The sequence below is a fragment of the Acipenser ruthenus genome, chromosome 3, assembly GCF_902713425.1.
Source record: "Acipenser ruthenus chromosome 3, fAciRut3.2 maternal haplotype, whole genome shotgun sequence".
Taxonomy (NCBI): Eukaryota; Metazoa; Chordata; class Actinopteri; order Acipenseriformes; family Acipenseridae; genus Acipenser; species Acipenser ruthenus.
In genome coordinates, this window is record NC_081191.1 from 40843048 (window position 1) to 40868927 (window position 25880).

The window sequence follows — 25880 nt, forward strand, 5'->3', positions numbered from 1 at the left end:
CAAATTTAAATCCACATCAGTCATTGGAATAACAGCCTGCAGTCTATTTCAGTAGCATCATCAGTGACTCATTGATGGTGCGCTCCATTAAAGTGTTGCTTTTTTAAACAGAATCACGCAATGCATTCCACAGACAAAACTACTTTACGGGCTCGTCCTGTGACTGTTTGAAACAGCTGACAGGCACCCTCTAGTGGGTGTGTGGCCTGCCGCGGCCTCTGCCTCTGCCTTGCCCTCCAGGGGGCCCGTCCATAGTGGAGCGAGGGTTCTTGATGGTTTTATCGACAGACAGAATGAGGCAGGTGGCCTCCGAGGCTGCAGTTAGAGCACTGATTCTGACGATGGATGGCTGCCAGACACAGGCTTCGTAGTCAGTGATGTCTTCGTTGTTCACATCCACACCATACCACATACCGCCCTGGGCTGCTGCTTGCCTGGGATGGTCCTGGAATAGTCCCGCAGGTACCTGGACAGCTCCATCTCAATAGCACCACCTCCTGCCACAACAGAATCATTCTTGATAGCTCTCCTGATGATCACGATGACATCGTGCAGCGACCTCTCTGTCTCCTCCATGAACTGCTCAGCTCCTTCTCTCAGGATAATGGTGCATGTCTTGGACTTAGGGAAAAAGTTATACCTTTCCCCTCCAACCTGGACCTCCTCAAAGAGAGCACACTGTCCCAGCACGTCGTCTGTGAGAGACCCCACACTGGTCTGGATGGAACCACCACAAGTCGTCATGGTCCTCATGAGGTCCTCCTCCTGGACTCTGCCAGCACAGAACTGGTCCCTGTCAGGAAAGAACTGTGTGGCCACATCTCCAATGGGAAGCTTGGACAGCACAACTTTGGCTCCCAATTTGTAGATTTTCTCCAGCTTGTCATAGAGGATATTCCGTTCTGCATCCACAATGGCTTGGTAATCCTCTACAGACTTCATCCTCACTTCAGCGTTCTCCTTGTACAGTAATGCTGCTTCTGGGTGAAGACTCATCTCATACACTGTCTCCAAGGGCACTTTTTGGCAATGCACAGGAATGCAGGAAATAGAAACCACAAAGCCCTACAAATCTGAAAGGTTTGGCATGTGCATACAGACATGCACCAAAGTTGCAGATCTACCATAGTAAGTCTTTGGCAAGTGTCAACATTACCCTGAACATAGTCCTCCATGAAAATCCAAGATTGTGCTGTTCTATACAGTACCGAGTATCACAAAAAAGTAGCACATAAACAGAGACCAACATGTTGGTATAAACAGATTATTCCACAACACGGTTCATTTGTGTTCTATCAATCACTAGGTCAGGGGACAAAGGTTAAATGTAATTACAAGCACTTTTCTCCAAACTGTACCCAATCCGTGACTGTGGAAGGGTGGTGGGCAATTCACTGACACACACGGGAGACAGAAGTTTTATTTGAAAACACTGCACTGGTGCCCAGTTTTATTATTTTAGCTTTTTTTTTTTTTTTAGCCTGCAAGGGGAAGAGGGAATGGGCTCGCCCCAGGTTCGGCTGCCGGAGCGGGGCTGTAGCGAAGCTGAAGCGTCTCGTCTCCCGGAGAAATCTGTAGCTCCTCTCGCAGCAAAAAAGTAAGTACATCAGGAAAGATAACCATGTAATAGGCCTAATATTTATTTAGTTATAAAGCAAATGCTGAATAAGATGTCTGTGTTATACAGTGCCAGCGCAGCTTTTCCTCAGTTCAGATACTGTATCAAAAGGGAGAGAGAGAAACGGAACTTAGACTTAATATTACAGGACATTTAATGTATCTTGATTTAAAAACTAGTAGTATAGGCTCACATTTAAAAAAAAAAAAAAATGTACATGCTACATTCATCCAAGATTCAAAATTCTGGGGTGGGGGTTGGTCTGGGGTGAATCCTCTATTGTGTATGGGAGAGAACTCAGACTCTTCTTACCTCTATCACACCCCGGTAGAGTTTCTTGATGTCCTTGGAAATGAGACATCTCCACTAACACTAGTCAAAGCAGATCTTCTGATCACTAGTCCTTGCCAATATCTTTCAGTTTTTTCATTCGGGGACTTTGACACGACTTACTTTCATTGAACTTCTTTTTACACTACACTTATTAAAACATGTATATCAGTAACATACATTCCCCACCACAGCTGTAAATTCAAAATAGTACAGTATGAGATATGTCAATTAGTAGTTTAATGAAAATTGGATAAGTGGTATTTAAGACCTACAAGTTTATTTTAAAATGACTGATTTACAGGATGTGGAATAAAGAGACCTAAAAATAGTAAGAGTAATATACAGATGGGCAGATCTACAGACAGACAGACACCCCCATATATCAGAATATATTACTGTTAAATAATAAGTAACATGGTTTTGAAAAATATAGTGGTGTAGGTTTGTTTAAAAGCTGTTTTCAAAATGTCCGCTTTAGTGCACTGAGGTTTGAGATCTGTCATCTAAATCGGTGGTTTTCAACCCCAGTTCTGGGGACCCCCTATGTCTGCAGGTTTGCATTACAACTGAGCTCTCAATTACTTAACTAGACCGTTAATTGAATGATCATTTGCTTAGTTAGACCTTTATAATTGTTTTCAGCTCTTAAACAGTTGCAGTTTTCAAGTTTGCTATAACATTTTATAAGTGACTTGAACTTTGCAACTGTTTAAGAGCCAAAAACAATTAAAAAGGTCTAACTAAGCAAATTATCATTTCAATTAAGGGTCTAGTTAAGTAACTGAGAGCTCAGTTGGATTGAAAACCAGCACACAGTGGGTCACCAGGACCGGGGTTGAAAACCACTGCTCTAAATCACTGCAGGAAGAGCGATTAAAAAAAAAAAAAACATAACAGCAAGTGCTCTGGCGTTTCTGTTCCGTACCACCTCATGAATCATTATTGCTGTGTTACCTGTTTGAGAATTGTGTGCAATAATCCTTATACTATCAGTGCACCACAGTGGACATTTTGAAAAGAGCTTTGAAAGAGACTTTAAAGTTATAAGTGTAAAAAGTTGTCAGGATGTTAGCAATGGAAAGAAAAACTACAGGTAAGTTATTTAAACAGTTGTAGCAACACGTGAGAAAGAGAAACGCTATAATTTTTCGGAACCCCGCTACTTATTCTTTTTAATACCTTAAGCTAAAACATGTCAGTACCAACTTTCATAACAATTTGATAAGTGGTTTCGCAGATATAAGGAACATTTAAAGTTATACATGCATTTGTAAAGTTATAACTGCCTCCAACATATCCTCAACACCGGTAGGTAGATGGGTACACAGTAGGTAGATGGGTATCTTAATGTCATATTTTAGGGTCAAGCTAGGACCATCATTTACAAACTCATTTACAAACCTATTGTATACTATATTATTTATATGCAACACAAATACCCACTTTTCACCTCGATATTGAATGGTGCCATTTGCAAGAAAGGGTACTATTAAATCCAAAGCAAGTTACACACTACTTGTTTCCTTCTTTTAACCCAAATACCATGACAAGGAAACCTAGAACCATTCAACAGTATTGAAATGTGTAAATCAGTAAAAGGCACACATACCTCATTTCTGGTCATTTGTTTTTTAAAATAGTGGTTGAAATAGAAGATAGGGGCAAGCAGATGTGATTTCACACACATAAAAAAGTTAATGAATGAATTAATGGTTAGCATTATCATGCTTTTAAATCCCATCATAAAGCAACCACAAAGGCCGATACAAATGACTCTATGTGATGCAGAGTCTGGCCTTCTGTTGGTGTTTTTAATTGAAATCCTCCCCACTCAGCTCATTTTGTCCTGAGAAATATATATCAATCAGGGAGAATTACGGCATGATGTACCACCTGGCAGAAGGCCATTCTCCTGGTCCAGTTCATTAAGTAAATGTACTGAACAAACCTTAGCATCTCAGCTAAATCCTGTAGGCCAGGATTAGTTACTTAATACTAAAACCCTTGCAACCTATTTATTTCCTTCCTTATATATCAATACCCACTTGGGGTTTAAAAATCCAGGTAGATTAAAACAAAAAAAGAGAAGAACTACCATGGAAAGTGAAGAAAAAATGGTTATTTTCTCAACATGCATTTTGAGCTGTTTGATATCCAACACTGTTTGACAGCTTCAAAACACAAAAACTGCATTTTAGTAACACTGTACTTGTTATTTTCTAATAGTTGCTACATTTGCTTTACATGCAGTTATGTGATTTGTGGAGAAAATCTAATTATGGAAATACATACAATTACAACATTTATTTACCTAAACTGCTCATGTAATTTTTGTTGAAGGCATGCAATTAATAATGTATCCCATGGGTTATCACAATGGTCATTATTGAAATCGAAAATATTTAGCTTGCTATTAAAACTGATTATTTTGTCTTGTCTGTGGACACTACAGGTGCTCTAGTACCGTAAAATTCATTTAAACTTGAAAGTCCTTGCTGGAGGTCCATAAACATCATTAGCACAGCAAAATGTGCATCACATTCAATAATTTATACACATTCAATACTATATACATATTCAATAGCATATACACATTCAATAATATATACACATATACTGCTTCACGCATGTCCACAATAAAACATTACATTACAAAATCAAGCCCGAGTAAACAAAATGACTAGATTTTATTTTGGAGGGGGGGCTGGGGGGGCTGTATGTGTGTGTGTGTGTGTGTGTGGGGGGGGGGGGTGATCTTTTAATTAAATTGCCCTTATAAAATCTGTATTGAAAAGTATTGAAAAGACTCAACTAGAAAGACGACAGAAACAAATGTGGCAAGTGTGTAATTCTAAATGTTACCATAGTTTAATTTAGATACTGATACAGGAATGTATATCCAGCAATAATAACTAAGTGCTAGCAGACTAGTGAAACTGTCTCTGGCATAGTTGTGACCAACCGACTGAATCTGAGGGTCAAGATATAAAAAAAGAATTGTCCTAAAAATAAACCCTTCGCCTCTGTTTTTGTCAAGGAGAGATTACATTATGATGTATGCTTCATAAACATTACAATTGTCCTACAACTTTATCATGGCACGTAAACACATGCGTGAAAATATCCACAGAATATTACATTAGGTCAAGTGCAACCAGCTGGCCTAAATAAAATGACATTGAAGCAAAACAACAACATAGGCCTCTCAGATTTGAAGGCCAACATGGAATAAAGACAGACTTTGTCAGCACTTTGCTTCTACAAATTCAGTCTCAATAGATCCAGATGAATACTGTTGCATGCAATTGTCGCATACACAATTTAAATCTATCTGAAGAACAGTAAACCCAGTGTGTGACAGGAAGTCAGCAGTTAGAACTAATGGGGAATATTCCCTTGTATTACTATATCTAAAACCTTATTTATTACACAAATATACTACAAATATACTACTGGTACTATTAGTGCACCATGATAAGACGCTGACAATGAGCAGTATTGCTTTTCCTGGAAAGAATAATCATTAAATACTATTCAGAAGAAACAGGTCTGAACAACCTAAAAAACATACTGTACTTGAAAGACATTAATGTTTAATACCATCTTCAGCTTAATACATCCCTCCCCTTATAAACTGAATGGACCCCACAGCAGCTTAGGGGAAACCAGTACAATACAATACAACCTGCAACTGTGTTCGCTACACCTGCATTTCATTTTTTTATATTATTTGTCATTTTAACACAAAAAGAGTTTGCAACATGCTTAACAACACAGCAGAAATACTTGCCTGCATTGAAAGAGGAATGGCTACAGTACTACACTTAGAACTATTATAGCAAGTAAAAAACATGATTGTCCCCAACATTTACCAAAGTACTTATCTGTTACTCTTTGGTACACCTAAAGTAAATAATCTCTTCCTCTCAAACTCTAAAATCAGCTGCAAAAATGGAAAGTGGCATAGTTCTTAATTTACTAATACACTGAAACACAGTGCATAACTATAAATAAATAAATACAAAATCCTTGGCCACTTACTGTAAGTGGCCTCTCGTAAGTGCTCAGAACAAATTAGGAGCATTGTTTATTCCCTTAAGATGACAGAAGATGCAGCAAGAGTGTTCCTGGAGTTGTGTTCTAAGCAGACTCCGGAATCTTTAGGGTACTTATAGTAACATTCACTGCCACTGCTGAATAGGCATGTCTTCACCCTCGATTGATTTTTTATTTTTTTAAACAAGAAAAGTGTCAAGAAGCCGCTATAGTAGTACTGACCTGCTGAGCTGCTGTGCTGCTTCAGCTCCCAATGGAAGTAGTCCTGCGTTGTCTGTGTTGTACTATTTGTTCTCTGCACAGTTCTTGTTCAGAGTGGTCCCCCTATTTGTCAGTTGATTCCTATGTGTGGACAGATGGCCAGAAGCCCTAAGCCCTGCTGGAATGAGGCAAGCTTTGCTTTTTTTTCCCTCCCTAGCTTAGCCCTTGGCAGATAAGCCTGAATCAGGCAAAGTGAGCTCACAGCCCCCTCCACCAATCGTTTCAATTAGTGACACATGAGAGGAGCTTCTGCCCAAAAATCTGCTTAGGACAAGGGCCAGAGGGCAGGGCAGCAGCAATCGCCCTTGCTTTGCTTGACAGTGACTGGGAGCTGCCATAAAATAGAGGCGAACAAAAGCCCTGCTGTGACAGTGGAAACAACATGACAGGGAAAAAAAAAAGTTTGGGAGCCCGAATGTCGACATTGTATTTGGAATTAATAGGCAGCGCTTATTATCACTGTTGAAGAATTACAGTGCTACTAACAATTACTAAGACAAATATGTGCAAACACATACAGTAAACACACCATTGAACACTGTACTGCATATTACATACACTGTACTGTACTGAGGCTTACAATATGTGATATTTTATCTATCTAAAATATTACAGTTAGATCCACACTTAAAATTGTAGTGTGAATTCCCAACCCAGAACGTCAACATGTATCAGTAGTTTGTTTATTAATGTTAAGAACATCCTATAGCACATACAATTAAATGTAGTGCACAGAACTGTATATACTCTGTGTTGTGTTGATAATAAAAATCTAATTTAGAAAAGGAGCTTCAGATTGTAACGCTGTATTAAAATAACAAGTATATTTTAATATAAGTATTACAATGTCCACATTTACTGTCTCATGAGGTTAAAACAGTTTTTATTACCAATGTTTTAATATGCAAAAAACATTTATACCAAGTACAAAGTAGGAGCAGGGAAAAGTGTTTTAATACATTATGTACATCAAGTGGAAATAGAAAACACTTGAAGGACATCTAACACAATTACTTATTTTTTCTCTTTATCACACTTGTATCAAACCTCTGCATGCAGGGAAACACAAAATATAAATCATTGCTACAGGACCAAACACACCAGTTAACTACAGTACAGGCACATGCAAATGTCAGCTATATGGGAACTATTCTTTAACATTGAAGGACTGATGGGAAAAGTTTTCATAAACTGTAATTAATCTAAATGTTCTTTAAAAAAAAAAACACAACTGAACAAAACATTCCTTAAAATGTTATGAATAAGTGCATGAATATGTTAACCTAATAATAATAATAATAATAATAATAATAATAATAATAATAATAATAATAATAATAATGTAAGTCTGTAATGTCTAAAATATATATATATATATATATATATATATATATATATATATATATATATATATATATATATATATATATATGCACGTGCTGTTTGGTGGATTAATGTGAATGACAATTATTCCACATAGATTCATTCATGCTTACTGTTAACTAATACACAATTAGAAATACACTGCATTTTGTTGAACCATCAATAACAATTGTAAATGTTTTAGAGGCAGTACAGTAAGTGTATATTTACCTTTTTAGTGATGTATCATTCTACATGCGTGCTAATACATTTAGATAATGTTTACAAATTTAAACACTGCTGCTTTGTGTTTTACACAAAACTAAAATATGATTTTGAAAAAAAGGAAATGTTTGTAATTCTGACTTGCATTGCCATCAGTGTGAAAAAAATATTGCAACCATGACAGATGATCTGAGGAAGCATGGCAGGAACAACAAAACTAATTTGAACAAACAGATAAATAAATCTGTCAGTCAATTTAAATTTAAACACTGACGGATTTACAGTGTTAAGAAAACGAACTAACTGACAATCTCAAATCAAGCTGCTACACATGTTCTTTTCACACTTCCTTGCCCATGATACACACATAAGTCCACGAAAAAACAGAATCATACTTTATTTGTATGAATAACATGTTGCCATTCCAAAATAAAGCATTCAGTCGAGCAATTAAATGACAATAAAATGAATCAGTGGAGCAGAAGTGACAGATTTAATTACAGCTCAGAGCGAGGAAGGGGAACTAATTATGGGGTCCACAAACCACATGTCGTTCTTCCCCAAACCATGTGCTCTGATCTGTTTGGATCCTCAGTTGTGTGTGTGTCTGTGTGTTGGTGGGTGGGGAGTAACATGCAAGATAAAAGGCTGTTCAGTTCAAACAACAGGGGCGGGGGGTTGGCTCTTCAATAGTTCTGCACATGGTTACAAGTTAAGCCTCTGATTGTATTCAAAGAAAAACATAGATTAACTGTTAATCCTCTTTCACATTTACAGCACTTTTATTCAAGAAAGCTTGCTCTTATTTACACAACCCCAAACTAAACAGTGTGGTGTCTTCCATGAGCATTAGGTATGCAGGCAAATAGGATGATGGTGAACCACTATGAATAACAACAGACATAAGCTACAATAGAACACACTGTGGGGTCTGTTTTAATTATCTAAACCAGGGGTTTTCAACTGGTGATACGGATACCCCTGGAGGTACTTCTAAGGGTCATAGGGGGTACACAGGATGACTCATACATGTAAAAATAAAACTGAAAATAAAAGAAAATAATGATCTTGAAATTCATTGTTGCTGAGCAGCTCAAAGATTACAGTCTAACTATAGTTTAAACATTATCATCCACCTGTACGCATGCATGATTTCGATTGAGTGGATTTCCACTCCGATATTTGTATGGGTGAAGAGTGAGTCTGGTGCTTATTTTTCCACCTGAGATTGCCACCAGTAACCTTCGACCAGATATTGTGTTGCGGTCTGAATCAGCACGCCTTGTTCACCTGGTAGAGTTAACAGTGCCATGGGAGGATGCTGTAGATGAGGCATATGAGAGGAGGAAACTGTGGTATGCTTAACTAGCCGCGGATGGAGAGTCCGGGTTTACCCAGTGGAGGTGGGTTGTCAAAGACTTGTGGCCAAGATTTGTGGCCAAGTGTTGCGTCGCACAGTGAAGAACTTATCTGAAGCAGCAGAGAGGAGCAGCAACTGGCTGTGGTTGAGACGGAAAGATTCTGGTTTGGGATCTCAAGCACAATAGAAAGAAAGAAACGCTGATGTATGGGTAAGTAAGCTGGGTTGAGTTGAGTGCGGGACGGAGGGGGGCGATGCTGGGATGACAGAATCACCGCCGAGCCCTCTTGAGGTGTCGTAGGCTAGTCAACGAAACACAGAGGATGGAAGGTGCCCACTTGAAGACCCCAGAGATGTACCCTACTTAGCGCAATCGAGACAGTTGTCATGCTGATGCGCTGGGGAGACCACACTGTGGTTGATTCCCGGAGCCAGCATTGCAGCCTTTGTGTGTGCTGATGCACTGGGGAGGCAAAATAAGCTGATCCCTGGAGCCAGCATTACACTTCAGCCATCAACACCAGGCAGAAGGATATCTACATCATCAGACGGAAGGAATCACAAATGGATGGAGACGTAGATGGATCACATTAGTTTACTGTAAAGCTACGTCTTAGTTGGTGCTTATCTTGGCGAGAGCCGAGTAAAAATCAGCATGACGTTTTAACATCTACTCTCATGTAATGGAAATAACTATACACAATATAAATACAGTGCTTGAAAGGCAACAGTATTAAGATCCGCGACTGTTAACATCATTAAAATAGACCCATGTATATCTGAACTCTATACGACCAGTCTAAAAATGATGTATAACTGGGGACAAGGTAAAGTATAACAGCAGTAATACCCTCCACACTGGGGTTCAAACATTTTCCTTTAGCAATTCACAACAGTGATCTAGATCAGTGGTTCTAAAACTGGGAGCCGCACACATCTATATCTATATATATTAACTTGAAACAAATCTTACTGCCAACACCTCCTGGCAAGTTTCTAGATGGCGCTGTGAATATGACTGGTGCCTTTTATTTAAGCTTGCGTATTACTGGAGGAAGTCCGCTGCCATCTGGTGATGTACGTTGTGTATCGGCTTACTACGTGGTGTGCACATTAAACTGTTATTTAGTTTACTCTTATTTTGATAAATCGGTGGCTGGTTCATGCAACAGAAAGAAACACAGCAGCAGTGATATACAGAAGCCACTGGCATGTTGGATTTTTATTTTACTGGTATACAGTATGTACATATGTGTAGAGGAGGAAGGAAGGGTGGTGCGGTCCAAAAAGTTTGAGAACCACTGCTCTAGATGGTGTGCTTACTAATCTACCCTACGTTACATGTGTCTAAGCAGGCAATAAGAACTGAAGAGTAGCACCTAAACTCAGGTGTCTTAACACAAACACAATATTTGAATAATTGCAACAAGAACCACTCAGAATGATTGCAAACCTAATGTAAGTAGACAGTAAAAATATTGTATGAAATCTTTAAGTATTGGCACTACAGTCGTTGACTTCAGATCCCTGTGAAGGTGTCCGTGGTTCAAACTCCAGTAATAAGTTGATATTAATTGAACTGAGCATCTTTCAAAAGCCGGTGATCTCAGGCCAAGGAGCCAAGGATATCTGAGTGATTTAACATCCCTGATTGAGTAAATACAGAGGTGATGCTCTTTAGATGAAATTTTCATGTGCACCCAAAAGCTTGGGATTGGATTTGCATGCAGTGATTGGATTTTAAACTTCAATCCATCATTTTGATTAACTCTTTTTGAATGCTGTGACGGGGTAACCCCCACTCCTGGGTGTATTGTGGGTTATTTTGTATAGTGTGGGTTATAATGTATATTGGTATGTGGCACAGGGAAGTCACAATTAGTTCACGTGCAGACTGTGCCAGGGCCAGATTGAATGATTTAGCAATTGAGTCCTGGCTCAGCTTTATATAAAGAGTCACGGTTTTCTCACTCGGGTTGGGTGTTCGCAGTGGGGGGAGAGAGAGAGAGAGAGAGAGAGAGAGAGGGAGAGATAAATAAATCTAAAGGAATATAACAATTGCTGCTCGTGCTGGAAGGAACAGCACGATACATGTTTGGGGTTTGGCCACTGTTTTGTTTATTTGTCTATTTTGGCCATTGTGCCGTTTTGTTTTTGTAGTGTTTTGTTTTGTTTAATTTTTTACTTTATAATAAATCTGCGCACAAGCGCATTAACTCGCCATACTGTGTCCTGCATTTCCTCGTCTGACGTCACCCACATGCCATTCCTGTTACAAATGCCTATAAGATTGATGCTTAACCTAACCCCTAAGGAACTTAGCAAACTGATAAAACAACAAAAGCTGGAGTCGGTAGAAGTGAGATACTGTACAAAGCGAAAGCAGCACATATCTGACTTTTTAAAAAAATTAAATTCCAAGACCTTAAAAAAGGAAACCGTAAACACTTGTCATACAATTGTGGTGTACTTGGAGACAACAGTCCAGCTCTCTGTGATTTCATACACAGAACACTATCTCCTTGTACACTCAATGCACCCTGTAGCTATCCCTTAAATACAGTTCTGTTATGTTTGGTTTTTTTTTTAAGTTGTGCCCTTTTAATAAGTGAGTCATGGCAACACAGAGGCTAAGCATGTGATCAGAGCCCTTGCAGCTCTGTGTGGGCTTGGGCTCGTTAGTACAATCCCTGAGAGCCAGTGGTCAGCATTATATGATGCTTCAGGCACACTGTGGCAAAATGAAGATACTGCTGAAATTTCATTGGCAGACTCTAGTTTTAAATCAGGTAATCAGAAAAGGTTGGAATGCAGACTTCACTAATTAACAGTTTAAATATAAAACTAAACTTTCAGAGTTCTGTGGATTTTGAAGCCTGGCTATTGCTACTGGCATATTGAATTCCTTTAAATAAAAAAATAAAAAACGAGGAGATTGCTTGCAGTTCAGAGCATCATGATTCTTTAGTTTATGGAAGTAAATTATTACTCTGTTAAAATGTATTGGGTTTTTTTGTGTTTAGTGATAAAAAATGCAAATTCACTAAATTTAAATTTTTGGTTCTAGGCAGTTTTGACATGAGTCCTAATGAAGTGGCCAAACATACTGTACTACTGTTTTATTAGATTGTTTTGTTAGTTTATGCTGTACATTGAATTTAAACTAGAGAATCGGCACCTATTCCTGATGACATGCATGGGTAATAAAAATGCAATGAAACCTCTATTTTTCTTTTTGCTTCTAAGCAAAATTTGCACAACATCACAAAACCCCTCAGAGCTAGAAACAAACAATCAGGCAGAATTAATGCCAGGACTCTGAAATGTTTTGAAGTGTTCTGTAATTTGAGCAGGTGGTTTGTTGTTGTTCTTTCCTTTTCAGGAAAATAGTGCACAGAATGCACTGGGGAAAAACGAGCTTGACAAAGCTTGACAAATAAGTCTTCAGATGTGTATCTCAAACAAGGAGAACGAAAATAAGACTCAGTGTGGTGGAACTGGTAATCTGTTAATCTGAGAGCCAGGAAAACTTCACATCATTCTGCCCTCTAGTGGGGCAATGATGCACACAGTCTACTAAGGAAACAACGGCATGTTCAGGAGAGAAGATGGTGGGGTTTTTTGAAGGGAGCATAAACTCTGTATAGGGTCAACGGCAAATCTACTAGATTGCTTTCCTAATGTCATAAACAAATTATAAAGCACTGACAAACTACACTGGCACAGCATGCAACAAACTCAATAGTTCCTCACCTTTGCTGGTGATTGTTAAGAATGTTAATATAAAATATAGCTTCCATAATTCTTTCAGAACTAAAAAAAAATGAACAGTGTGGCACAAGGCAATACTGTACTTAAGTATTGTTATTTATAGCATACAGGGTTAAACAATATCATATTTATTACCCTCGCAGGAAATTGAAAAGTAGCAATCGATACCAGCAATAATAATAATAAAAAAATACTGCAATATTGAATGGTTTTGTAGACCTTTCTCTATGGTCATAGTACAATTAAGAGCAGAAGAAAAAAAACTTGTGGTCATGAATATTGTATGAAGGCCTTTACTCACAGTACCTTAGGATACACTTGCTATTTTCCGGAAACTCACACGCAAGGCATCTGTCAAGCTTGGCAGAGAAGAATGAGGCAGGTCAGAAAGGTCCTTTCCTGGCAGTACAGCTCACCATGTGTATGCATATGTGTGTGAGTGTGTATATCTATTACTACGATCAGCATATCTCACATGCACAGCTCACTAACAAACCATGCACTTCATTCTTGGTCTGGGTTTAATGTGGGGGGAATGCCATCCAAAGCCAGCTAGCTCTCTGATTGGCTAGTCTGGTGCTGCTGTTTGGAATGGTTTGAAATATGTACAGTATCTCAAAGAGGGGAAGGGAGTGGAACCCTGCATAGTGTTTCATTACACTTACCTGCAGCAGACTTCTGGGAAATGTATTAATAAATAACAGCTCCAGTGGGTCAATGAAGTTAACTTAATTAAATTGCATTTGTTCTTTTCCTAACATCCAACCCCCACCCCACCACACACACACACAAATGCACTCTCTTTCTCAAACCAGATTTGTGCGCTGAAAGAGAAAGCACTAGCTGGAAGAGAAATCGTGATTTTGCTTGTCAGCTATGGCTGAAAAACAGAATTATTGTCAGGAAATGCTTGTGTCATTCAAGCTGTTAGTAAAACGAAATGTTGAATGACAATACAAAATATTAAAAATGTTTTAATGCTGCCTATTTTGCAAAAGACGTTAGCTAAGGTTGACAATATTTTCTGTACCTTTTAATGTATTACTTAAAATGCCGATAGTATCTAATTTTTTTAGGTTACTTCTTTTGAGTGAAGATTGTGAAGCTTGACCAATGACTTATAGTTTGCTTCCATATATATGACACAGAATATAATTCAATTGTAGTGCTCTACATGCAATCACAAACATTTCACCAACCCATTGAATAAAGAATAACAATTGTTCATTTCTATTTCGCTAATGTGTGTGTACACTTAAAATGAAAGGGACTAATTTCTTACAATCTGGGCAGCAGTGTGGCGTAGTGGTTAGGGCTCTGGACTCTTGACCGGAGAGTCGTGGGTTAAAAAACCGAACTGTATAAATAGGTAATTGTATGTAAAAATAATGTGTAATAATAAAAAAAAATAATAATAATGTAATTGTATGTAAAAATAATGTGTAATAATAAAAAAATAATAATAATAATGTAATTGTATGTAAAAATAATTTTAAATTGTACGTCGCCCTGGATAAGGGCGTCTGCTAAGAAATTAATAATAATAATAATCTGCTTCGATCAGAATACTGTAATTGGCACAAGCCTGACCCCTGTGGTATGAATAAGATATTGCACAAATAGTTCAATAAGCATAGCAACAGCCTGATTAAACATTGGAATATTTATTTAAGGGAATGACAGGATAGGTGTAACCCAGGATTTCGTCTTTGGGTCTGAAAGGAGTTTCCCTCCTATGAAATGGGACCACAGGTCAACCAAGGTCAGGTGAGGTGACCCAATAACTCACGAAAGAGAAAAGCACAGGAGGAGGAGGATAGAAACTTCACAACAGATGGATGGAGGTGTCCCAGCTTATAATTGGGGTAAACCAATTAGGGAAAGAAGAGGCTCTGTTGTCTCTACTAGAATAGTGGCAAGCCGCTAAGAAAATATACCAGGTCTGTCACAGCTCGTGCAAGTGTCTTGCTGTTTTGTGCAGTGGTTAAGATCTGGTGGTGAAGAGTGCAAAATACCGTGTTTGTGCCAAGTCTCGGCCTGTGCATTGGGCTGGCTCGCCATATCGAAAACCCGGGTACCCGTTGGGTTTTCAATTACCCGGGTCTCTTTTTACTACCCGGGTATCGATTTATTAATTTGAGAATTTAAAGAAAATGTAAAAAATATGACAATACAATTATAAGCGCGGGTCTCTGGTCGGCGTAAAAAAGACAACGTTAAAACAAGCTTTTGCATGAAGCCTTTTCTTAACTGACAGGATATCAATGTTTTACAGAAAACAATAACACACAGCGAGCAGCAAGTACACCTTAATAATAAGAACTGCGGCGACTATTCTTCTCAGGAACTAAATTGGAAAGAAAACAACATAACAATATCCTGTTTGTTTATGCCAGTTATAACTCTGTGATGCATTAATAATAACCGTGTGGCTTCCAATACGGAATGCTTTATCTACAGTTATTGCGCAAATATAGTTTCTTACTAAAATAAGTAGGCTTTATTTAAAAATAAATAAGCAAATAAATAAAATTCAAATAAAATAATGTTTAGCACATTAAGTAACTGTACTTCCTCTGTAGCGGACAGTGCAGTCAAATCAGGTTATTGCTGGATGTAATATACACTGTTTAAACTTGTTTGAGAAAGTTGCAAGTTAACGTTTTTCTCTTCCCCCCCATCTCTTGGTCAAAGTAGACAAATGCAGCTTATTGAAGCAGAGTCGTAAAAATTCATTTGTGTAAACTGAGATCTCTGCAAACAGACAGTTCTGGACATTGACGAGGACCAGTTTTTTTTCTCCTCGAGAATGCGGAGAGGGGGGGGAAGAGCATTTAAGCAAACTGTCAATCATGAGCTGTGGGCAAGGTCAAGGAGTGGTCAGAGACAAATTATCCAGTGTTTAAGCACGTTGCGTGATGTTAAACAACACCCATGAATTCAACGATCCAATCAAAACGGGTCGAGGTTTAATTAAAAAAGACTGGAACAAGGTCTGAAAGGGGAGGCTGACTGTAAAAAGTTATGTGCTGAAGGTGAAATCTGTTCTGAAATCTGCTCTGGTGGGAATAGGATCAAATACGAAAATGGCTAAAATCATGTCCTGAGAAGGCTGAAGTCAGCTCTGAAGAGGGCCTTGCTCTATGCCCTGCGACGGACTGAACCAGGAAACAGGACACAACAAAGATCCAAAAGCTTGTCTTTGTTTTTATTTTGCTGCTTGAAATCAACAACGAAATGAACTTAAGCAACTAGCCAGCAGCTATGCATCTGGAAGGTCCCTTAGCCATATGAAAGAATTACAACAAGAACATTGTTACAAACTACATAACTTCTCAAGTGCAATTATTAGAAATATTATTATTATTATTATTATTATTACTATTATTATTATTATTATTATTATTATTATTATTATATTGATGTTTCCAGTACTGAAAAAGGTTACAGAAATCTACATGTCTGAAGGGACTAAACATATGTTTACTATGTAGTATTTAATTATGTATCATGGACTTAAATCATTAATATATGGATGTGACAGGAGTGAAAGGAGTCCCTCTTGTCATTCGCCCTCCCGACTACTGGCAGCACTGTGCAGGAAGGACCGAGACTGAGGAGAAAGGCTGAGTCATGGTTGGGGCGGAAGCTGCAGTGATGGCGGCCATCTTAACTTGGGTCAGGACGTCATGGTCGAGCCCCATTATTGCAATCAGCTGTGCTGCGCTCGATGATTGGCTGAGGTGGGGCAGTGCACTGGTTGTAGGGGTGGGGCTTGGCACTATTTAGGCTGTGGGGATCTGCCATTCAGTCTCCCTATCCTGGACTGAGACGGTCGTGCTGCGTGAGCTCTGTGAGTTTTTTTTTATTTGTTTGTTGTGTTTGTACCCAGACTGAGGATTCCCAGGCCGGCTGCCTCCGAGCCCGGAATTCCAACCCCAACTACGTGCTTCCTGTCTCCACCACTTCCAGGTCACGTCACTTCCTCCCATAACCCACCACAATGGATTTTATTTATTTTTTTAAATCATTACCCGAAAAAGATCCGGGTACCGGGGTATTTTTCATGGCGGGTACCCGGTTCTGGATTTTCTACTCGTGCCGACCTCTAATATATATTGTGACGGTGTGGACCCTTGTTCCAGGTGTCAGCTCTCACCAACCCCGTATTCTGGTAGGAAAATAAAACACTAACACAATTGCTTTCAGTGAAACAGGACAGTGCCTGTGTGTTTATTTCTTTCTTAACAAAATAAAGCAAAACAAAATCCTAACTCCTCTCCAGAGCTCTAACTAAACTTTTATCACCGACCTAACTAACCACCGGACAGCTGCGTTTACCGGCCTCTAAACCAAACAATTCACTTCTGGTTTTTACTTCACGGTTTTCTTTTGTTCTTACTCCACACAAACTCTTTCTCCAACCCCCTTGGATTAGCATTTTATCATTATCCTTAATTTATTCAATACATTATTCAATTTAGGAGGCCTTTAACAGGATGGTTGCCTGGTAACTTCAGCTTTACTAAGATGGAGTGTCCTCTCCTAACCCCCAAGGTCCTAAAGCCTCCAAATTCTTTATAGGAGCCCACTAGGGCTAAAATATATAATTTTAAATACAATACAATAATTCCCCAAGTTTTACATTTTCACCCCCACCCCCCCCCCCCCCCCCCCCCACCCAAACCACTCTCCACAAAAACAACCCCCCACAAAGGACCTCCCTAACTAATATCAGTCAGATAAAACTGAAGAAGGATTAATCAAAGATCTAATGGAGTCTGCAGCCAATCTCCAGGCCTGCACAGTTCTCTCCCCAGCGCCATGGAACCGAGCAGTAGAAAGTTCCATAAAAATTATATCAAGAAAGGCAAGGGTCCATTGAATGTAGGGGAGGGAATGCGGAAGCTGCCAACAAAGAGCTACCATTTTTTTAGCTGCTGTGAGACCAGCCAACCAGATCCGTTTCTGCTGCAACGACAGATTGAGGGAGGAGTCATCATTCAGTAATAATAGCTTAGCAGAGCAAGGGATATTCTTCTCAAGAACAGTGGACAGAGCTGAAGAGACCTGATCCCAAAACACAGCCACAACAGGACACTCCCAAACCATCAGATTTCTTCATTTTTAATAGATAAATCTATTCCAGATAGTGTTAACCACCAAAGCTTTATATGATGTGTCTAACATGTCATGTAGTACATGAGAAGGCAAAATCTGTCCCCCAGGGAACCTCATAGGCACGATTGCAGAGCGGAGTCGAAGGTAAAAGAAGAGGTACCTGGCAAGTCGGATTGCAATTGTAAATCTTGGAATGTGCAAAGCTGTTTATCTTTGCAAATATATGCAAACATATGTATCCCTTTGTCTCTCCATTGTGGAAATAAAAAGGGGGAACCGCCTGACAAGAGAGCAAAATTATGAAAAATAGGAGTATGAGAGAACCATTTGGATTGGTGTTTAATATGCTTTTCCATTAAGCGCCAAATTGTAATTAAATGAGAGATTATAGGACCAAAACGAAGTTTACATCGCTTGAGAGGAACAGCAGAGTAAAGTAAGTCTTGGAGTCTATGTGGATATACTAGGTTTTCCTCTAATGGTCAAGGGTGATAGGGGAATGAGTGGTAGATTGGCGGATAGCCTGAGCTAATGGTTCAAGTGACAGGGCAAACAGCAGAGGGGATAGCAGGCAACCTTGACGAGTACCCCTGGAAATAGCGAACTGGGGTGAGCATTTACTATCTGTGAGCACACCGCAGTGGGATTGGCATATATAGTTTTAACCATATTAATAAACTCAGTACCATGACCCATATAGTCTAGAGTCAACCAGAGGTATTCCCATTCGAGATGATCGAAAGCCTTTTCAGCATCTAAAGAAAGAACAGCACCATGGCCATGTGAATAATATGAAGAAGGCGGTGAACATTATCAGAGGCTAGACGAGTCTTGATGAAGCCTGTCTGATCCGCCGCCAATCCACTCCAGCTCATCCAGAACTCCGCTGCTCGCCTGGTGTTCTCTCTGCCTCGTTTCTTCCACGCAACTCCACTGCTCCGCTCACTCCACTGGCTCCCGATCACCGCTCACATCCAGTTCAAGACTCTTGTACTAGCCTACAGATGCCTTGACCAGACTGCACCCAGCTACCTCCAGACCCTCATCTCACCCTACACCCCCACTCGACCTCTCCGCTCCTCCTGCACTAGAAGACTGGCTCTACCTCCTCTACACTCCCCTGCCTCCTTCTCCACCCTCGCCCTGCAGTGGTGGAATGACCTTCCTACAGATGTCAGGACTGCCCAGTCCCTGACCACCTTCCGGCGCCTTCTCAAGACTCACCTCTTCAGACAGCAACTGTAGAACTCATCTTTTCCCTCTGGACACTATCACTTTTCCTTAATGCGCTTTACTTGCTCTTATCTGCCCCCTATTTTACTGCATCTAATCCTGTAGTTTAGACTACTGTAATCTGTCAAGTGTTATTTAATCTGTAGTATTTTGTATTTAATTATATCCTGATGTAACTATCACTGACACTGTTATCTGCTCCGTTATTTTGTCATACTTGTACTTGCTAGAACCAAAGTCATTGTATTTATCTTGCTCTTAATTGTATTATTATTTGTACTTTGATTCTTGAAATGTATTTTTGTTTACGACTGTAAGTCGCCCTGGATAAGGGCATCTGCGAAGAAATAAATAATAATAATAATGATGAATTAGTTTAGTCATGTGAGCTTCCAGGCGGCGCGACAACACCTTGGCATAAAGCTTAACACTTAGCGGTCCATTTATTCAGCGCGTCTCAGGCGTGTCAGGTCCAATTTATTTTCACACGTGCAGTTTATTTTAGACGCTCTGTTTAAAAGTATTTTTTTCACAATAAAACAGGTTTAAAAGGCACTGCATATCAACAGGACGCTCAGTACTGCATATCCAGCCCCGTCCCACCCATTGTTCGATATATTTTTCAAATACCTCTTAATAACAGTACATACCGATCAATCATCTCTTGATCACTCGTTTTATCACCAAACTCCTCAATAATGCGATCCAAGTCGTTATTTTATTACTATAACATGTAAAAAAAGCTCTGCAAATGTCTGTGATGTTCTTTGAGCGCTGGATGCAGAAGCAGCTATCTTGTTTGTTTATGTCCGTGTTATCTATGTGGTGTCGGGGCTATCAGGATTCATGAGATACGCCCTTTATTTATTTTTTTCGGCTTCTCTCGGCTCCTATCGGTCTCACTCGGCCATTGAATGGTTTTCTCGGCTTTTTCCGGAGAAAAAAACGACTAGAGACCTGTTTTTTGCGTCTTTTTGATGATGTTGGACAGGGTCCGACATTGGACCGGAAAGGGTTAACATCTACATTTATCAATGAGATAGGTCAGTAACTTGCACATACGGTGGGATCTTTATCTTTCTTAAGTAACAATGAAATGATAGCTGAATTAACATCTCTGCGGAAAGAGCTCTTGTCTACAGCAGTATGTGATGGGAGGCTGTGTGGTCCAGTGGTTAAAGAAAAGGGCTTGTAACCAGGAGGTCCCCGGTTCAAATCCCACCTCAGCCACTGACTCATTGTGTGACCCTGAGCAAGTCACTTAACCTCCTTGTGCTCCGTCTTTCGGGTGAGACGTAGTTGTAAGTGACTCTGCAGCTGATGCATAGTTCACACACCCTAGTCTCTATCAGTTGCCTTGGATAAAGTCGTCTGCTAAATAAACAAATAATAATAATAATAATAATAATAATAATAATAATAATAAGTATGTATAATTTTCAATAATAATGGTCCCAATTGATTCCAAAAAGTAAGAAAAAACTCAGATGGGATACCATCAAATCCTCGGGATTTGCCTCAGCTCATATCCTGTAAAGCCTCTTTTAATTCATCCAAGGAGATTGGAGCACCAAGTGCAGCTGATATATCGACTGAAAGGCGTGGCAGATTAAGTTTTTGAAGGAATTGTTTACAATTATCTTCATCAAAAAGAACCTCTGTGCTGTAGAGCTTCGAATAAAAGGAGCGAAATTCAGAGTTTATTTGAACAAGGTCAGACAATATATCTCCCTGTGTGGTCTTAATAGACAAAATGTCTGCGAAACGCTCGTTACGATGGAGTCTCATAGCAAAGGAGGTGACTAGATCTGCTACCGTTAAAGTAGTAATGTTGTCTAGACCTATGGGTAAGAAACGCGCGTTGTCTAAGTAGGAAATGAAGTCCTTTTTTGATAAGATCTACTTCCAGCTGAGAGGCCTCAGAGAACAAGTTTTGTGATGTGTGTTCCAAAATGGCTAGTTTGGTTTCTAGTTCTTTGATTTTACTGAGCCTTGATTTGTTGAGATGAGGAGAATAAAGAATAAAGTGGCACTGTCTTTAATAAAACCCTTAACCCCACAAGATGCAGGGATCATCTGCTGAACTGAGGTTGAAGCCGAGAAACTCATCTAGTTTGGAACGTAGTGTTGTTTGGATTGATTCGTTCTGTAATAGTGTGGTGTTGAGGCGTAATACAATCAGAGCGCCTTTCGTTTTGTTTTCTGCAGAGGAGGAAGCAGCCACATAGTAGTATTTATTGGCTAGTCTGTCTTGTTGTTTAAGATGAGATTCCTGAACCATGGCAACATCTATTTTTTTCCTACGTAGTAAATCTAGGCAGGCAACGCGCTTATTAGGGGAATTAAAACCTCACACATTCCAAGATAATATCGAAAGATTAATCATGGGAGTCAAAAATAAATTCTAGAGTCATAAACATTATTGCAAACATCCCTAGGATGCAGCAAGGCAATACAGTAATAATCTTAGGACACCACCCTCCCCCCCTTCCCAAATTCCACCACTGCCATCCCCCTCCCTCCCCATAGCCCACCCACAGACATGAAATTCCCACAACATCGAAAAGAAAAAAACAAATATGCCTGGTAGATACCCTAACATGGCAATCAGCCCAAGCTCAAAACAGCTAAGCCTCATAGAACGTGCCATAAATAGAACCCACTTAACTTTGATTGGAATGTAACCAAGCTGTAAGAGCTAACACACTTAAACGCCTATGCAGTAAGATTTGATTTCCATTACATGACAGTAAATGTTAAAACTTCATGCTGATTGGAACTTGGCTCTCGCCAAGATAAGCACCAACTAAGACGTAGCTTCACAGTAAACTAATGTGATCCATATGTGTCTCCATCCATTTGCGCTTCCTTCCATATGAGGATGTAGATATCCTTCTGTCTGGTGTTGATGGCTGAAGTGTAATGCTGGCACCAGGGATCAACCATAGTGCGGTCTCCCCAGCGCATCAGCATGACAATCATCTGGATTGAGCTAAGTAGGGTACATCTCTGGGGTCTTCAAGTGGGCACCTTCCATCCTTGGTGTTTCGTCGACTAGCCCACAACACCTCAAGAGGGCTCGATGGTGATGCTGGCGACCCAGCATCACCCCTCTCCGTCCCCCACTCAACTCAGTCCAGCTTACTTACCCGTACATCAGCATTTCTTTCTTTCTGTTGTGCTTGAGATCCCCAGCCAGAATCTTTCCGTCTCAACCACAGCCAGTTGCTGCTCCTCACTGCTGCTTCAGATAAGTTATTCACTGTGCGACGCAACTCTTGGCCACTGAATCCGACGTCTCTGAGAAACCGGGTTGTAGAGTGTGCCACAAATCCTCGACAAGCCAGCTCTGCTGGGTAAACCCGGACTCTCCATCCTCGCTGTTCCGCTTCAGTGGCTAGTTGAGCATACCGCAGTTTCTTCCTCTCATACACCTCATCTACAACATCCTCCCATGGCACTGTTAACTCTACCAGGTGAACAAGGCGTGCTGATCCAGACCACAAGACAATATCTGGTCAAAGGTTAGTGGTGGCAATCTCAGTTGGAAAAATAAGCCGTTGACCAACATCTGCCAGCATTTTCCAGTCTCTAGCTGAAGGTCAATAAGTAGTCATTGATCTTATCGGTAACCTCAAAACCATATATATATATATATATATATATATATATATATACAGTGCCTTGCGAAAGTATTCGGCCCCCTTGAACTTTGCGACCTTTTGCCACATTTCAGGCTTCAAACATAAAGATATGAAACTGTAATTTTTTGTGAAGAATCAACAACAAGTGGGACACAATCATGAAGTGGAACGAAATTTATTGGATATTTCAAACTTTTTTAACAAATACAAAACTGAAAAATTGGGCGTGCAAAATTATTCAGCCCCCTTAAGTTAATACTTTGTAGCGCCACCTTTTGCTGCGATTACAGCTGTAAGTCGCTTGGGGTATGTCTCTATCAGTTTTGCACATCGAGAGACTGAAATTTTTGCCCATTCCTCCTTGCAAAACAGCTCGAGCTCAGTGAGGTTGGATGGAGAGCATTTGTGAACAGCAGTTTTCAGTTCTTTCCACAGATTCTCGATTGGATTCAGGTCTGGACTTTGACTTGGCCATTCTAACACCTGGATATGTTTATTTGTGAACCATTCCATTGTAGATTTTGCTTTATGTTTTGGATCATTGTCTTGTTGGAAGACAAATCTCCGTCCCAGTCTCAGGTCTTTTGCAGACTCCATCAGGTTTTCTTCCAGAATGGTCCTGTATTTGGCTCCATCCATCTTCCCATCAATTTTAACCATCTTCCCTGTCCCTGCTGAAGAAAAGCAGGCCCAAACCATGATGCTGCCACCACCATGTTTGACAGTGGGGATGGTGTGTTCAGGGTGATGAGCTGTGTTGCTTTTACGCCAAACATAACGTTTTGCATTGTTGCCAAAAAGTTCGATTTTGGTTTCATCTGACCAGAGCACCTTCTTCCACATGTTTGGTGTGTCTCCCAGGTGGCTTGTGGCAAACTGTAAACGACACTTTTTATGGATATCTTTAAGAAATGGCTTTCTTCTTGCCACTCTTCCATAAAGGCCAGATTTGTGCAGTATATGACTGATTGTTGTCCTATGGACAGAGTCTCCCACCTCAGCTGTAGATCTCTGCAGTTCATCCAGAGTGATCATGGGCCTCTTGGCTGCATCTCTGATCAGTCTTCTCCTTGTATGAGCTGAAAGTTTAGAGGGACGGCCAGGTCTTGGTAGATTTGCAGTGGTCTGATACTCCTTCCATTTCAATATTATCGCTTGCACAGTGCTCCTTGGGATGTTTAAAGCTTGGGAAATCTTTTTGTATCCAAATCCGGCTTTAAACTTCTCCACAACAGTATCTCGGACCTGCCTGGTGTGTTCCTTGTTCTTCATGATGCTCTCTGCGCTTTAAACGGACCTCTGAGACTATCACAGTGCAGGTGCATTTATACGGAGACTTGATTACACACAGGTGGATTCTATTTATCATCATTAGTCATTTAGGTCAACATTGGATCATTCAGAGATCCTCACTGAACTTCTGGAGAGAGTTTGCTGCACTGAAAGTAAAGGGGCTGAATAATTTTGCACGCCCAATTTTTCAGTTTTTTATTTGTTAAAAAAGTTTGAAATATCCAATAAATTTCGTTCCACTTCATGATTGTGTCCCACTTGTTGTTGATTCTTCACAAAAAATTACAGTTTCATATCTTTATGTTTGAAGCCTGAAATGTGGCAAAAGGTCGCAAAGTTCAAGGGGGCCGAATACTTTCGCAAGGCACTGTATATATATATATATATATATATATATATATATATATATATATATATATATATATATATACAGTGCCTTGCAAAAGTATTCAGACCCCTGACCAATTCTCTCATATTATTGAATTACAAATGGTACATTGAAATTTCGTTCCGTTTGATATTTTATTTTAAAACACTGAAGCTCAAAATCAATTATTGTAAGGTGACATTGGTTTTATGTTGGGAAATATTTTTAAGAAAATAAAAAACTGAAATATCTTGCTTGCATAAGTATTCAACCCCTGTGCTGTGGAAGCTCCCAGTTTACATCGATGAAAGAAATTGCCCTAATGAGGACACAATTACCTTACCATTGGCCTCCACCTGTGAACCATTAAAGTTGCTGTCACATTTTCTGGATAAAAACCCCACTGTTGAAGGATCATTGGTCAGGCTGTGACTCTGAAGGAAAATGAAGACCAAAGAGCATTCTACAGAAGTTAGAGATAAAGTAATACAAATGCATAGATTAGGGAAAGGGTACAAAATAATATCCAAGTGTTTGGATATCCCAGTGAGCACAGTTGGATCAATAATCAGGAAGTGGAAGCTGCATCACACCACCCAGGCACTGCCAAGAAAAGGCTGTCCCTCAAAACTCAGCGCTCAAACAAGAAGGAGACTTGTGAGAGAAACCCCAGAGAGGCCAACAATCACTTTGAAGGAGCTACAGAGTTCAATGGCTGGGACTGGAGTAATGGTGTACCAATCAACCATATCAAGAGCTCTACATAACACTGGCCTGTATGGGAGGGTGGCAAGAAAGAAGCCGTTACTCAAAAAGTACCATCTGAAAGCACGTCTGGAGTTTGCCAGAAAGCATGAGAGTGACCCAGCTGCGATGTGGGAAAAGGTTTTGTGGTCAGATGAGACCAAGATAGAGCTTTTTGGCCAAAACTCAAAGCGCTATGTGTATCGCAAACCTAACACTGCCCATGCCTCAAGACACACCATCCCTACAGTGAAGTATGGTGGTGGCAGCATCATGCTGTGGGGATGCTTCTCATCAGCAGGGACTGGGCATCTTGTTAAAATTGATAGAAGAATAGATAGAGCAAAATACAGGGAAATACTGCAAGAGAACCTGTTTCAGTCCGCTAAAAAACTGAAGCTTGGGAGGAAATTCACCTTTCAGCAGGACAACGATCCCAAGCACAAGGCCAAAGCAACATTGGAGTGGCTCAAGAACAAAAAGGTGAATGTC

At 39.9% G+C, this 25880-nt stretch overlaps 1 protein-coding gene and 1 pseudogene across 15 annotated transcripts in view; both read right to left on the reverse strand.

Annotated features, from left to right (window-relative positions):
• The window catches only part of LOC117394800 (poly(rC)-binding protein 3-like), a 407378-nt gene that overhangs the window by 126429 nt on the left and 255069 nt on the right, over positions 1-25880 (reverse strand). For 11 of the 15 annotated variants that reach the window (XM_059012934.1, XM_034920778.2, XM_034920774.2 and 8 more), the window contains exon 1: positions 6230-6361. The exons of 2 other annotated variants lie outside the window; for them this stretch is intronic. The gene's annotated coding sequence lies outside the window, so the exon portion shown is untranslated. Of the gene's footprint in view, positions 1-5992; positions 6166-6229; positions 6362-13292; positions 13473-25880 lie in introns of those variants that run through there. 2 more of the 15 variants (XM_059012931.1, XM_059012932.1) reach the window with 2 other exon arrangements.
• Positions 52-6333, reverse strand: LOC117394498 (T-complex protein 1 subunit eta-like; annotated as a pseudogene).